Below are 12,098 nucleotides of genomic sequence, written 5' to 3' on the forward strand. Positions count from 1 at the left end.
TTATTAAATTTATAAGTGTTTGGGGATTTTTCCATTATTGTTTTGTTACTGGTTTCTAGTTTAATACTGTTATGGATAGAGATCACACTGTACATGATTTAAGTTATTTTATTAAACTTTATTTTATGCCCCAGGAGATGGTAGATATCCCATGACTAATTGAAAAGAATTTCTGTTTTGCTGTTGTTGTGGGAAGTGTCACTGAGATCCAGCTGATTGATGGTGTTGTTCAATACTTCTGCTTTTGGTGATTTTATATCTATTAACTTTGTCTATTACCTAGAGACAAGTATCAAAGTCTTCAAATGTAATTGTGGATTTTTTTTGTGTCTTCTTTCAGTCCTGCCAGTTATTGCTTCAATTATGTTGGGAGTGTGTTTTTTAATTGTGTGCATATGAAAGAATGTATGGCTTGTTGATAAAGTGAACTTTTCCATTACCTAATGTCCCTATTTTTGCCTGGTAAAATTTTTTGGTATGAAGTTACTTTGTATGGTATTAATAGAGCCACTTCATAAAGATTTTTTCATCTTTTAACTTTTAATCTCCTGTATTGTTATTTTTGAAGTGAGTTTCTTGTGGAAAGCATATAGTTGGGTGGTTTTGTTATTCTCTTATAACAAGCTTTGTCTTTTAATTGGCATGTTTAGATCATTTATAATTGATTTAATTATTGACATGTTGGATTTAGATCCATCCTCTTATATAATTTTTATTTGTTTCCCATGTCTTTTGCTCTTTTATTGCACCTCCCCACTTCTTGTGGGTTATTTGCACATATTTAGTATTGTGACATGTATTTTAGAAGATAGTGATGGTGATGTTTTGGAAGACTTTTTAAATCTTGCTATAGAAATTATTGTTTTCTGGTGTTTTAAGAGTTCCCACTCTTTTAAAATAATGATGATGATGATGATGATGATGATGATGATGATGATGATGATATAATGATGATGATAGCAGTCACACATGATATAGTGAATATCTGATGTGTGGCCTTTTGATACTGATCTTGTAAGCTTTAAAACAATGCTGCCACTTTAAGAAATTGTTTTCATTTTACAGCTGATTAAAATTGAGAATTCACACACTTAAACAGCTTCCTCAAGGTCACCTTAAAGACAGTGAAGGGATCTGGAGGCCAGTTCCATCTAGTATCAAGGATTTCCTTCTTTCCATGACAACTTTCACAACTTTAGCACATACTACTTTGGATAAAAAATTTACTATACATAAATTCTGTATATGAAATTGTCTGACTGTTAAAATGATCAACGTAAAACATATTTTGTGTCATTACTAACATTTCACTTTTCCTCTGCTTAATGCCTCATGTGGGAAAGGACTTTTTCTTCTGTGACTTGAAAACTCCCAGATTACCACATGTTAGTGATAATTCCCTGATTATCTGTCCCCAGCTTTAGGTACTACCACATTACTGGTTTGGACCTACTACAGAGAGTTTAGTTTTACTTATTTGATGATTCTTCCTTACTTTGCTTCAAATGGTATATTCCATCTCTTGAGCCTCATTGTTAAATTGTGTGATATCTTGCTGCAACAGCCTATTGTCTCAGTTTTTATTGGATCATAACACTCCATAAAGAGCATATGTTGTATATTTGCTTTCAATGCTGTTAAATTTTAGGCCTTTTCCAGAGGCTGTTTTATGGTCCCTGCTGTATTTATCAAGTAAACAGTGTTAATAGGAATCACCCACTTGCTGTTTATGCTGCCCATGCAAGCTCCAAGAGGGACCACCGAGATACCATGGCTATACACCTTCAAATTCTGCATTTTCAGCAATCTTAAGATGTGTAGTACACATGGACTATCAAGCCACTTTGATACTATGTATAACTTTTATTTTGTTAGTGGTAATCCAAAGATAGTCCATTAATCATGAGGCATGTATCACCTGAGTGTGCTCTGTCCTATTTATAAAACTGTTTTAAATTTATTTTGAATTTTAATGAGGTCTGATTTAATTATTGATTTTTTAAAAACCATAGTTTTAAAACAAAGGAAAAATAATGAAGTCTGGTTAGTTGTTTTTTTGTTTTGTTTTCTCATGGCCCAAAATTGAACATTGTCTCATCCAGAAATGTAGGGCACCCAGTTAGTGAATGCTCTTATCATATCACTTTAAATGATACAAAGAGTAAAGCTGGCATCTTCTATAGTATACTAAGCATGAATACAAAGTATGAGAATAAATAGGATACATTCCTACATGTCAAATTACAAAACTGCTGAAAACTTTGCAATTGTGACTCATGCAAATAACATGTTAGGTCAATTTTTTTCCCATTAACTTCATTGGTACATTTTAGGTATAAAATACAGTTACATTCATCATTGGGATTTTGTACCATTACATGAGTCTCTTGGTTCTTATTTTTTCCCCCTTCCCTTGCCCTCCCTTCACCCCCTCCACCCTTCCCTACTTGCAAAGACATTGTTTCCATTTTTTTCCTCTTCTCATATTTTTTCCTTTCGGTTTTTTCCCTTCCCCTACCCCTCCAAATTCCCCTGCTCTTTTAGACCTTTTCTTCCTGTTACACAATATCAGTTATATATTTTTAAAATTACAATATTAAGATCTAGGAGACATTACCACAGATTTTACAGAATTTAAAAGGATATAGAAAGCATATTTAAAAAATCTGTTTTGAAATAAATTTGACAACTTCTAAGAAGTACCTTGGAAGACAAATTAATTAAACTAACTCTGGAGAAAATATAAAATTTGAATAGCACCTATTAAAGAAAGGATATTCCTAGCTTGAAAACCTACCTATATGACAACAGCAGGCTCATATACATTTTAACTGATAAATTATATCAACAATTAAAGCAGAAAAAAGAAAGAACACTTCTCCCCTCATTTTAGGATCTCAACATTGTGCTAATCCTAAAACTGGATAAAGATAATAGAAGAAAAAAGTATGAACATAGATAGAAATTTGTTTAACAAAACAAGCTATTAGAAGTCAGATCTGGCAGGATGTAGAAAGTGGTTTTGTTATAGGGATGGCAGTGTTGGTTCAGCATTGGAAGATCCACCCCCAAAAGTCATCATTTTAACAGAGGAAAGGAGAAAGCCATATGATCCTGTCACTAGTTGGAGAAAAAGTATTGGACTAAACTCTACAGCTGTTCATGGTAAAAGCTATCAGGAGACTAGAAGTAGAACAGAACCTTCTCAACAGATTAAAGACATGTACTCCATACTTCTAGCAAGAATGCCTTATATGAATGGAGAAGATACAATGCTTTCTCCTTAAGGTGGGGAACAAGGGCAGATATGCTTACTCTTTATTTGTCCATTAAACTTGGAAACCTAGGCCCCACCAAAATAGTCTGGCAATAAAATGACACAACTAGGATGTGACTGGCACAGCAGAAGCCAAATCTTTATATGTAGATGAAATGATCATCTACAGAGAAAGTACTAAGAAATCTCTAGGAGCCCCTAGAACTTGTACTTGAATTTAGCAGGATTAGAAAACACAAGGTACATATAAAAATTCAGGTATGTGTACACTTGCTATAAATTTCTTTCTTTCTTTTTTTCCTTGGTACTGGGGATCAAACTCGGGTCCTTCCACTTGCAAGGCAGGAGGCGGAATCACTGAGCTAAATTCCCAGCCCACACTTGCTATAAATGAAGAATTGGATATTGAAATTTAAAATTTATGTAGGAGTACAAAGGACCTAGAACAGTTAAAAACAAAAACAAAAACAGTGTTGGAAGACGTTTAGTACCTAATTTTAAGACTTCTTCTAAAGCTACATTAATCAAGGCAGTGTTGGTGTAAGGAAAGACATATAGATCATTTGAATAAAACAGAGAATCTAGAAATAGAACCACACATATATGATCCACTGAGTTTTGAAAGATTATTTAACATTAGCATTTTATAGAACATAAACTCAATTCAAGAGCCATGGAAGAGACAGTGTTTTCAGCAAAGGGCACTAGAACACCTGGTATCCATATATAAAAAATTAACCTCAACCCTTTATTGCCATACATGAAAATAACTTGAAAGGATCTATGAACCTAAATATGAAAGCCTAAAAGTATAAAACTTTATGAAGAAATTATAAGGGAAAATATTTATGAATTCAGGGTAGGCAAGAGCTACCTAGGATATAAAAAACATGATGCATAAAAGAAAAAAATTGATAAATGAGATTCCATCAAAATTTAGAACTTTAAATGACATCATTAAAATGAAAAGTAGTCCTTAAACAGACCATATTTACAATGCATATAACCTATGAGCAGAATATATAAAGAATTCTTAGAGCTCATTAATAGACAACCAATTAAAATGTAGACATAAGAAGATGATAAATAGCCAGTATAGCACAAGGTATGGTCTGCAACTCCAGAATCAGAAAAATACTAATCAGTGCAATAATAAGATTGAATTATACACTCATTAGGGAGATGAAGTTCAAAATTTAAAAAGCCTTGTCATGACTTTTTCTTTTTGTTGGATTTTTCCCCTTTGCATTTAATTTGTCATGCCCAGTGGATTCATTCTGCTGGGTTTCCTGGGGGTTGTGATCCTCATTGTCTTTTCCTAAGGTATTGTCTAAAATTTTTTGGAGTGCCAGTTTGGTATTCATGAAGTTCCTGAGGTGCTCTTTATCATGAAAATATCTTATTTCTCCATCCATTTTGAAAGAGAGTTTTGCAGGGTACATCTATCTGGGTTGGAGGCTGTTTTCCTTTAGGGCTTGAAATAAATCACTCCACACTCTTCTTGCCTTGAGGGTTTGCATTGAGAAGTCTGCTGCTATTCTGATGGGCTTTCCTTTGTATGTGATTTGTTTCTTTTCTCTTACTGTTTGTAGAACTTTATTCTTCTGTTGGATTTCTGGAATCCTATTATATGCCTATGTGTAGATTTTTTTTGATTAAGGCTAGCTGGAGTCCTATATACCTCACTTATGTGTATGTCAAGTTCTTTTCCCCTTCTTGGGAAGTTTTCTGCCATCACTTCTGTGAACAGTTTTTTTATGTCATCTGCACTCTCTCCTGTTTCTTCATTGACTCCAATCAGTCTTATGTTATTCTTGTTTGCATTGTCTAGCAGCTACTGGATTGATTTCTCATGTTCCCTTACAATTTTAAAGCAATTTTTCTTTTCCTCCTCACTAATTGCAATCTTATCTTCTATATGTGAAATTCTATCCTCACATTGGTTCATTCTGCTGTGCAGACTTTCAGTGGGGTTTTTAATCTCTTAGAAATCTGTTTGTATCTGTTTTATGGATTCCATTTGTTTCCTATGTTGGGATTCCATCATGTTCCCCAGATTCTCTATTTTTTTAAATCTGTGTCCTCTCTAGATTTATTAATCATGTCTTGCACCATGAGCAAAATCTTTGCTGTTATCTGAGTAATTATTTCTGATTTCATTTTTTCACAGATCTTCTTTTGTTGCAGTTCAGAGAGTCCAGATGGTTTAATATCAGATTGTTCCATCTCATTTCCTTTTGGAGTTGCTGTAGGTGATCCAGAAATCTGTTTTTGAGGCTTGTTTATGTGTTTTCTTATTTCCACGGTGGGCGGGGGGGAGGCTTCTTCTGGCACCCACGTGGCTCACCTTCTCTGCCCTAGGAGCTTGGGATGGCAGCAGGGGAGCTTCCTTCTGGGTTCTGGGACCGGCTCAGCTTCTCTGCCCTAGGAGCTTGGGATGGTGGCAGGGGAGCTTCCTTCTGGGTGCTGGGACTAGCTGAGCTTCTCTGCCCTAGGAGCCTGGGATGAAGGGGGGTGCTTCCTTCTGGGTGCTGGGACTGGCTCACCTTCTCTGCCCTAGGAGCCTGGGATGGCAGCGGGGGAGCTTCCTTTCAGCCATGCTAGGTCAATTTAATATTACAAATACTGTGTCAGCTCAGTGCCTCTATATCCCTTTTCATAAAAAAGACATTCTCAATCACTCCTGAAGCTGGCAAATAGCTCTGGAGGAAATAACTGTACACCCAGGTGCCACAATCAATCTGGAAATTTAACAACACACACACACACACACCCTTGTGAACACACACTCTTCACACAAATGCACAAATGTGTACACTTATGCACCCCATCTTTAGGATTTGTAGATGATTCCAAGCCTACACTTAAATTTCTATGTCTCTTTATCATCCTGAAAAACACTGGTTGCTCAGAAAAAATAATCTCCCTTTCTTATGTCCCCATTCTTTCCCCTCCCTCCCTTTTTCTTTCTCTGCCTTCATGACTTTAATGTTTCTTTTCTGGTTGATTCAAAAGAACCTATCCTTCTCCCTATTACCTCTAAGGCCTATTTTATAATACAAAATACTTATAAACACCTTTTTATTTCTTATCACCTACCTCTCTAAGGCAGAGTTTGCCCTTTCTTCAATTATTGCCACTCTAAAAAAAACCCTACCATCTTGAACAAAGCTGTTCAATGTGTACAGATTTTATCCATGTTTATGTACCCCTATCCCATCATAAAAATAGTTGTTGCCCACTAAATATAGTTTTCACATGAAGAAACATAATTGTGAAAATGTGGTCTCCTAAACTGCAGATCAGTCAATAGTATAAGCAGACAAGATCCCAAAGCTAAAATAATCAATTTGGTTTGGCTTTCTTCCCCCATCTTTCTCAACCTCCTAGTGCAGAATACACTGCATCTGCAATGTGAAGAAATACTGTCATAAAAATATGGGTTTTTATGTATTGCAATCATTGATTGTTCCCAATTAAAAATAAGTGTAAGAGAAACCAAATCACAGCTGTCTCCTTTGGTCAACTATGGAGAGAAACACCACTGATTTTATGGCTGCTGGAAAAAAATGTAGTCAACCCAACACCTCTGATGTCATGAGCCAGGAATAGGAAGCTAGCTCAAAGAAATGTTCTATTGCTGTGTAGACTACACAGCCTATTGCTCTCTGAATGACTCTATCACTACTGTGTTTCCCCATCAGCCAGCAAGGCTGTCTGTGCTCTGCCTATAACAACTATGTTGATTTGCTTGTATTGCTTTTTGATCAACTGGAGAGTAATCCAAATCCAGAGTCATCTTTGAGTCCCATAGAAATCCTTTCTCTTACAACTCCTGGGTCTCAGAGTTCGATTGGTGGACATTCTTTTCACTTTATTTTTCAACATTGTGTATTGCAGCTTTTGGTCTATATTAGTACTGCTGAGTTTGTATGAACTTTAATAAATACTCCATTAGAATGCTTTGATTAGAGCATTTCTTGGTTTCTTGGTAGCCCAAGCTCCAAAGAAGTTTCCTGGGCTGAAAGACATTTATTCATTGTCTTCTTCCTCCTGATTGGCGTAGATCCTTGCCTCCCAGTGCAAGACCAGTGTGTTCTTTCTTCGGTTTACTTGTGTGGCCTCAAGGACACTACTATCTTCCATTCTCTTGCACCTTTTAGATTTTTGTGTCTCAAAGTATTACATGAGGGTCTGCATCAGATTCTTGGGCCGCTGCGTTCCGGCAGCCTCTTCTGGGGCTAAATCAGGCTGCAAGCTGGGGCCTTCGGTTGTGGGGGATGGAGGAGGTTTGATTTTCTCTATTTTCCTTGGGGCGGTTTTGTAGCGGGAGGTTCTGGAGGGCAGCAATGGGGCATTCTTGGTCCTGGGGTTTGGGGTGCTCTGCAGCACTTGTCTCTGCCACTTCAGCTCCTCTTCTCTCTCCTGGGCCACTCCAATCTCCTCCTCGATCATGGACAAAGTCCGCTGCTTGCTTGACCTCAGCTTGAAGGGCCCAACCGTCATGTCAGAGTCTTGAGTGGCCAGGAGGGAGGCTGTGCTTCTCAGCTCAGCTGCCTCCAGGTACTTGCTAAAGTAGCCTCCTTCGGGCCTGGTCACCTCTATGTGGACTGGGCTACTGGGCGGCACAGCTGGTGGCAGCTGGGAGGGGCCCCTTTCCCTGAGCACCCTGTCCTCCCCAAGTAGGTTCTTTGGTAATACATCCCTTTTCTCTTGAACAGGAGAGGACACCTGAGGTGGCTCAAACATGCTCTGAGGATTCTCTGAGCTGGGAGCACTGGCTTCAGTTTCCTTCAGAGTTGCTTCCTGTCCCTGCTGTTCTGCTCCATCCTCGCTGGTTTGGGGAACAGCCTTATCAGCCTGCTTGGCTATGGTTTGTTGAATGGCATTGTGCACCAGAAGACCAGCCTGATATTCCAAGGAGTCATCCTCGTATGGAGAATCTCCTAGGGTAGAGGAAGGGGACTAGAAACCATGTCACTAAATGACTTTGAGACCCCTTCTTGGCCCTCTGAGGAGTTGTCTGTTTGTGGAGTCTGAGGCAGAGAGAAATCAGCCAGCGAGTTTTCCTGGAGGGCATTGGTTGTCTCATTGGAGGCACCCCTGTTACTGATGTTGTCCATGCTGAAATCATTGGACAGGGTCTCCAGAACGTTCGTATGCTGGGACCTCACTGACAACTCATCCAAACCTGACTCAAGCTCCTCTTGGGTCAAAGGGACATTGACTGATCTTGAAAACTGATCCAAAATCCCATGATTGTCATCCTTGACCACAGTGATGATGGCACGGGCACTTGTAAACTCTCCATCCTCTGCCCACAGTTTCGATAAGGGACCACATTTGGAGGGCTCACTATAAGGCCCTTCTTTTCCCTGAGGGGTGGTAGTGCCTAGGCCTCCTCCACGTGACTGAGTTTCCAGCATACACGGCACTTTCTGCCCCTTGGCCATTGATGCATTGTCTTCTGGAGGTCCCACCATGGAAGCTGGTCTCAAGATGGTAGCTGGCTTGTCAGAGTTGATGGACCCCAGAGGCCTGTAGAAAGGGTTGACAGAGAACAGCTGAGGTGTACTCTGGCCCTTGGCCACCACTTGCCTGGAATTCTCCATCAGCTGGAACTGTTTGTGTGCTGCTGAGAGGTTGATCTGCTCTGTGACAATGTTCTCCTTTGCATTTTCAGTCCCCCTGATGCTGACAGGACATTCATGAGAGGAAGATGAGGCTGTGCAGAGCTGTGCTGGGGGCTGCTGCTGCTGTAGTTGCTGTTGTAACAGCAGCTGCTCCTGCTGTGCCCTTCTCTCCTTGCACTCCTTGTACTTTTTGTGTGACTCCAGATGTTCCTCGTCCAGCTGCTCCTCAATGGTTTTCTCCTGAGGAGTATTCCACCACTTTGCTGCAATGCCAGGATTCTTCCTCACAGCCTGACTCCGGATGAACTCCCTTCTCTCCTTCTCTAGCTCCAGCATATCTTCTGAAGGCCTCACTTTCCAGATGCAGTACTGTTCCTTCTCATGTTCATCCTCCTTGAAGAGCTTGGAGGGCTTCTTGTCCTTGTGAAAGGCACAAAACTCAAACTTGGCTTCCTTCTTTGGCATGGTGAGTGTGAATTCCCCTTCTCGGGAAGAACAGCTGGGACTCACTGGTGCCTGCAGGCTGTCCCCCAGTGTATCTTGGAGCTGGTCAGGGGAGTGGCCATTTGCCCTTTCCCCCTCTGCCATAGTGTTGGAGGGGCTTCTACAGAGCTCAATGTGAGGAGGAGCCTGCTTGCCCACTACTCTGTCAGCAGGATCAGGCTGGGTGGCTGTGTGGGTGGGTGGGTTTATGCTGCCCTCTGGGATCACTGCACAGGGCTCTGGGGAGGATGTTCCGTTGTAAGTTCCATCCACAGCAGAATCACAGCAGTTGGCCTCCAGCACCTCGACTAGATATCAGATCTCTCTGGCCACATCGTTATCGAGGGATGGGTGGTGGTGATGGGTGAGGAGGCCATTGTGTGGAGGAGAACAGAAAGGGAAAGAGTGGTCCATGAAATGGGGGGTGGAGGCTATTCCAGGAACACTTTTACTACATTCTGTTACAGACCTCAATTTCCATGTTTTTATGATCTGGGGGAAGAGAGCTGGTAGCAGACTCCAGGAGACTGGCACTACCACTGTCTCTCTCCCTTTTTAGTAGGACGTCATCCTCAGAAAGCTGGGGAGGCTTCTCTGGGTGCCAGCTTCCGAGGGCACAATCCTTGGACTGGGTTCCAACGTGATGCGGCTCTGCTTCCAGACTGGGGCATCTGGGAGAGTCCGGGACAGGCATGCGGCACCCCCAGGCTGGGGCCAGTGCATCTGCCAAAACTGTTTTAAATGTTAACAGGGAGAAGGAAATTAGCATTTGCTGAGTGTGTACTTCATAGTTACTTTACATATTTTATCTTCAATAATTCTCTCAATGAGTCTGAAAGGAAGGTACTTTTAACACATTTCACAGATTTTGAAATTCATGCCCAGAAATTAAGTAATTCATACAAAGCCTTACAGTACTGATATCCAGCTCAAACTATGTAACTGTAAATCCACCAGCACTTCTGGGAGAGTATTTGCTCTACTATGCTTTCCCCATGCTGACTGTCATCAGCAGCTAGAATGTCAGTATAATATCTCCAGAGAAATTCTGCCTCTTCCAATTATTTCAGTATCTAAGTCATAGTTTTGGTTCTGTTCTATAATAGCAATAAACACCAAGAGCAAAATAGTGTAATGATTAATAGCACAGATTGTGGAGCCAGACTATCCATGTCTAAACTCCAGGCATACTCTTTATCAGCTGTACAATTTTAGGCAAACTCTTTAATTTAAGTTGTGCCTCAGTTTCTTCATTAGATATGGGGAGGATAATAGTTGTACTTAGCTCAGAGAGCTGTTGTGAGGACTAAATGAGCTCTTATTTTTAAAGCTTATAGAACAGTGCCTGGCACATTGCAAGTGCCATACATATACACTTGTCACATCAGGAACATTTACTTGTCATTTACAGTGTGTCAGATGTTTTCCTAAGCACTACAGATATAATACAAAATATAAGGTGTTATGGGTTGTGTTTAGATGTCTCCCCTAAGCCTCCTGCAGTCATAGGTGGAGCTGTTTCAGAGGCGGCTGAATCTAAAGTGTGTGATTGATTCATGGTACAATGGTAGGATTAAGGGTGCTAGGATTAGGGCTGGGTGATCACTAAATCAGTCCACTGATTGGTTTGGCACCACCCTAATATTGGTAGCCTGGATACAATATAAGGGACAGAAAGAGGCTTGTCTTGCACCCTGCTTGCTTTTCTGCCTTCTGCCTGCCATGAACTGTTTCTCATCTGTGATGCTTCTCTGCCACACCACCCTGCCTTAGAGCCAACCGACTATAGACTGAAACCTCTACAAACAGTGAGTCAAATAAACCTTTCCTCCCTTAACATTGGACATCAGGTATTTCATCTCAGCAATGAGAAAAGTTACTAAATGAGGAAAGTACTGTTACTATCTTCACTTTGTGAATGAGGACAGTAAGCTTTAGAAAGGATAACATCTAGCCTAAAATCATACCAGTGATAAATTCATTGTGGAAAACTTGCAAAACCAAAAAGATTATAAAGCATCAGAATAAAACTTCATGGTTCTACTACCTAGATATTATTATTGCTAATGTTTGGATTATTTCCCCTCATTCTACACATATCATGATAGATTATTAAAATCATGTCAAATATATACAGCAGTTTTCCATTTTTATTCTATCCCTTAGCATTATTAAAACGTTCATATTATGTTAGCATTATCTTTAATGATTGTAGCATATTCTGTCATTTGTATGTGGTAGTATACCCAATTGCTCTTTAATAATGACATCAATTTCCTTTCAGCCTTTTGCTCTAGTGAATACTTTTACAGTGAACATCTTTGGCTGCATTTTGGATTTTTCTTCAGGATGTACTTTTAGGCTTGGAATTATTGTGCAAAATAAACATTTTTAAGTATCTTAAATTGGCTAACATTTTCAAAAGAACTTACAAATAAGTGAAAAATACTAAAAAGAAAAAACCCTAAAAACAAACAATCAGATTCCTAAGATAGAGGTTGTGTTTTAAAAATGAGAATGTGAACTTAGACTCTCTGTAGATTCCTGTGTGTTGTTAAGAAGTGATACTGAGTTACTCGATGCCCTTTCCCAGTGGGAACCCCATCAACACGACCCAGCCAGCATCTCTCCATAACACAGTCAAGAGGCAGTGTTCCCCTCACCACACGGAGCCTCTGTGTCACGCTCCTGTGCTGAACCTGGCC

General features: G+C 39.9%; 1 pseudogene; it reads right to left on the reverse strand.

Moving 5' to 3' along the window:
- Window positions 1-7,309: 7,309 nt before the first annotated feature.
- Window positions 7,310-9,889, reverse strand: LOC101725810 (PALM2-AKAP2 fusion protein pseudogene; annotated as a pseudogene).
- Between the last annotated feature and the right edge of the window lie 2,209 nt (window positions 9,890-12,098).

The sequence above is a fragment of the Heterocephalus glaber genome, unplaced genomic scaffold (genome assembly GCF_053883595.1).
Source record: "Heterocephalus glaber isolate CG9 unplaced genomic scaffold, H.glaber_assembly_v1.0 deba00001118, whole genome shotgun sequence".
NCBI lineage: Eukaryota > Metazoa > Chordata > Mammalia > Rodentia > Bathyergidae > Heterocephalus > Heterocephalus glaber.